This window comes from Octopus bimaculoides, chromosome 4 (genome assembly GCF_001194135.2).
Source record: "Octopus bimaculoides isolate UCB-OBI-ISO-001 chromosome 4, ASM119413v2, whole genome shotgun sequence".
Lineage (NCBI taxonomy): Eukaryota > Metazoa > Mollusca > Cephalopoda > Octopoda > Octopodidae > Octopus > Octopus bimaculoides.
The window spans coordinates 47,602,747-47,607,226 of record NC_068984.1 but is presented as its reverse complement, the minus strand read 5'-3'; the positions used below and the strand labels follow the sequence as shown (position 1 = coordinate 47,607,226).

General features: G+C 34.7%; 1 protein-coding gene across 6 annotated transcripts in view; it reads left to right on the top strand.

Moving 5' to 3' along the window:
* Nucleotides 1-4,480, top strand: part of LOC106884518 (epidermal retinol dehydrogenase 2) — a 343,698-nt gene that overhangs the window by 70,125 nt on the left and 269,093 nt on the right. The gene's annotated exons all lie outside the window — the stretch shown is intronic.

Sequence of the window (4,480 nt, the reverse complement as noted above, 5' to 3'; positions counted from 1 at the left end):
ATATACACACACACATATATATATATATACACACACACATATATATATATATATACACACACACATATATATATATATACACACACACATATATATATATATACACACACACATATATATATATATACACACACATATATATATATATATATATATATATATATATATCGGAGGTGGATCCAAAGTCAAGACTGTTGGTAGGGGAGGAGTGAAATTAAAGAGGGTGGAAGAGTCAAGTTTTTGAGGGTGGTATTTCGATCCCATTATCTCTCTCCCTCTCTCTCTCTCTATTATATATATATATATAGATCGGGGAATGAGAGGGTAGCGAGATCGAAACACCATCTCACAAATGTGTGTGTGTGTGAAATAATCTAGCATTGAACAAATAATACAACCACTTGGATTTTAAAATTAAGCGGTTGCAAAACCAAATTACGCGACACAATATCAGACACGATTATCAGGTGGGAGGTGAAACCACGCCTCCTAGTTAACGCCTCGGATACTCGCTTTTTAATTCCTTTTCTTGTGAGGCATTTGAGGTTACATTCACTTAATTTATAAATTCATTCATACACAATAAGCATGCACACACATATTGCAAGTTGACTGGTGAGAAATGCAAATTAACTCTACAATACATTGCAATCACAATCTCATAGATGCTTGGATTCATCTTTTGGTGTTTTCTGTAGCTATTAAAGCGACCACAGATTTTCTGAACATTCTTTTGTAGCATATTATCTCCAATAAAGAAGATTCAACGGAAGTCTGTATCCTTATTTGGTTATCTTCATTATATCTCAGCTCCTAGATCTTCTGCATTAACCGCTTCATCCAGTTCTTTATCTCTAGGATTATTCTCCTGAAACCCTTTCTTTGCTCATATTGTTTCTGCTACTGCTCTTCCGTTGGTTGAGTTATAAAACACGCACGCATGGACGCGTTCAGCACGCTCACGTATTGATATGGCGAATAGTGCATAAGGTACTCAGATCTTAGGGTTCTTAGTTCAAGCTAATATTTCTTTGCTTGGTGCTTGTGATGTGGTCAATTGTTATTAAGATTCATATCGTCGCTAAGTAGACTTAAGTTTAAAGGCATCTCACTCATGAACATCGCATCTGTCGAGGGTGATCTAGTACTAAAATATGAAGTATTCTTCTCAAGACACTGTGATTTGTGTGAAGTTTGGTTGTTAACTGTAGAATGTCGAGAGGCTTCCTTGTGTTCAATTTCAAAGTTACGTGTCTAGAATTTGAGGATCCGGCAGTGTTTTACATGTTTTAGCATTGTTATTTAAACTATCTGAAAAGTTGGAATAAACATGTTAAAATACTAAATACCTTCTACTTGGAAAGAAATTTACATTCAAATCTATTCAATATCATTGTAATTATGCTATCCGTTTATCATTGCATCATTCACAGTACCGGTTTATCTATATCATTTATAAAAAAATCAGTATGATAATAATATGTTCTAGAATATAAATATAAATATGATAATAATATGTTTTAGAATATAAACATGATAATATGTTCTAGAATATAAACATAAATATGATAATAATATATTCTAGAATATAAACATAAACAGGCACTTCGTCGGCACTCCAAGTATTCAAGTTGATCCAAGCTACGGAACCGCCTGCTAGTGAAATTAACGTGCAAGTGGCAGAGCACTACACTGACACGCGTACACTTAACGTAGTTCTCAGAGAGATTTAGGATAACATAGTATGTGACAAGGCTGGCCTTTGAATCACAAGTAAAACTCATTTTGCGAGCTGAGTAGACTGGAGCAATAAATGTGAAATAAAGTGTCTTGCTCTTGGATACAATGTGCCGCCGAGAATGGAACTCACTAACTTACAATCGTGATTCGAATACCCTAACCGCTAATCCACGCACCTTTACGCCTTTAGCACAAGGCTCGCATAATTTCATGAACTGGTATATCTCTCTCTATTCGAAATTTAAGTGTATAAATATCTTGGACATGTTGTTCCCTACAAACTTCTAAGAGAAACGTTATTCTTGTTTATAAACCTCCTCTGCTGTAATGACTCTGCAAGTTAATGGGTAGATTTAGGGGGTAAATCATGTTTTTAAGTCACAATGATACTGTTTTCAGACCTGTGTTCACAACAGCTGCTATAATGACCTTTGTCATGTCATTAAAAGCAACAGCAAAAACGAAACGCCTACATTTATTCCCTCCCTGCTAGAAATTGCAACAGGTCATTTTCAAATAATATCCTGTCGTCTTTAGAAAAGAAAAAAATAACAGGAGAGAGGGAGAGAAGAAAACTTGTGAATTTCATGATAATATACGAGGAGTTGCTAAAAGGTTCCTGGCTTTGGGTAAAAATAAATGCAGGAGGATCAGTTAATCATGATTTTATGCAACATATTCCTCTCTCAGATTCACACACATACTGAATGAAGCGGTCCTTCAGTTTTTTAAGCCCCGTAAAAGAACTCGCCAGAATTTTCTCAATACCCTTAAAGCCTGGAACTTTTCAGCACCATTTTGCAGTTCTTGATATATTAAACCTTAAAGATTGATTCTACAATTTGAAGGCCTCTGTTTAAAGCATTGCAGTTATCTGTCAATAGCTATTCTTATACCTTGCCTTCTACATATCTGAGCTGCGCATTAATAATACATTACGAAAAATGGGGATGGAGAAGATAGGGGTAAGATGTTCATATGGAATTTTAAAGAAGATATACAGATAAATCCATAGTTCATATCGCCGATTTAAGGAAAATATTTCGCGATTATAGCACCAAAATTGCACTGATCCCCGGTTGGCTTTGTTTCGTAGTGGCTACTTTTGGACAAGCAAACCCATAAAAGAAAGATTTTATATGCCAAGAGTTACACAGTTCAGGAGTGTAACCCATTGGTCAAATTAAATGTTCCAGTATTTCATTCCTCAGTGATTTACAAAAAACATCTGGATATTCCATTAAAGAAAAGGTTGTTAATGAAGTCTTGAAGAAGTGTGACATAAGTAATGATCTAGTTAGCACAGAAGATGAACCAACTCTACGAAGTAGATTCTGAGAGTTGCAAAGATTTCCCAGAAGTAAATTAGAAAGCTTATGCCTTTCTTTAAATTAAACATTTAAAACCAGTTTTTTTTTCTTTTCTGTACTTGTTTCCCATTCAATAATATAAATACATAGTGACGTTGGTAATTTTAAGAGTGGTTGAAAGAACTGTACGTCTAGCGTGTAATATTTTATTTATCGACGCTTAAACGTGGATACTTTGTTAGAACAAGCAATACTGCGGTAGTTGCCATGAGAGTTTTTTTTCATGATAAGTTTGTTCCAACAGAACATCCACGTTTAAGTGAGGATGAAAGTTACCTCTCGGCAATAATACTGTTTCTGTTGCTTATAAACGTTTTGTAATATTTTACATTTTAATCTTTGCAAGAAACTTCCTTTTCAAATTAAAAATATGCCATACAAGTACTTCCGTATTATAATTCATGTCGTGATATACGCCACACGCGCGCACACACGCCCCTCCCCCACACACAATATGCAAGCTAACATTGTATAGTAAGTCAAAATTTCTTCGATCACTTGAAATCAAATTCGCAATGGAAACAAAAACCATTGACTGTAAAATTGTTCTCCAATTAAGATAAGGAAAAGAACTACGAGTTTTAAATTTAAATATTGGTTTCAAATTTTGGCACAAAGCCAGCAATTTGGGAGTGGTGGGTAAGTGGATTACATTGACCTTAGTACTCAACTGGTACTTCTTTTTTTATCGATGCTACAAGGATGAAAGGCAAAGTCGACCTCGGCGGAATTAGAGAATTTATGAAATATTAAATGACAACATGCAGTGAAAAGGGACCATATACTCTAAAATGTTTCTAAGATCTGATAAATATGCGTTAAACTATACTGCACTCCAGAATTGGAATAAGACCAAAATCTACCCTAAGTTGTGACGTACCTGTTAATTCTCACTCACTTCTCACTGCACATCTCCATTTCACAGAACGCTTGTTGAAAGTGGCTCAGGAACACTAATGACTTCCTTTCAACACTAGTTTAATTTTAAAGGATTAAACATTCCGTTCGGCTCTCTACATTTTTTGTACACTGCACGCACACACACACATATATATATTTCAGAGATGTACTTCCATAGCAAATGACTTGATCTAAGATCGTGTGCTGAAACAAAAAGAATTGCAGCGTGGAAGATGTTTATAAGCCATTTAAAAACACACACATAAAAAAAAAACCGTTAGATTCACTTCAACATTTAAATTTAATTTGTGTCAAAATATTTTCGTCGTTTTGAAACCGCGACCTCTTCTCTGACAAAATTTTGTCAGTGAACAGGTAGCGGTTTCAAAGCGACGATAATATTTTGATATAAATTAAATTTAAATGTTGAAGTGAATCTAACAAGTTTTTTGTGTATTCTTAAATGGCCT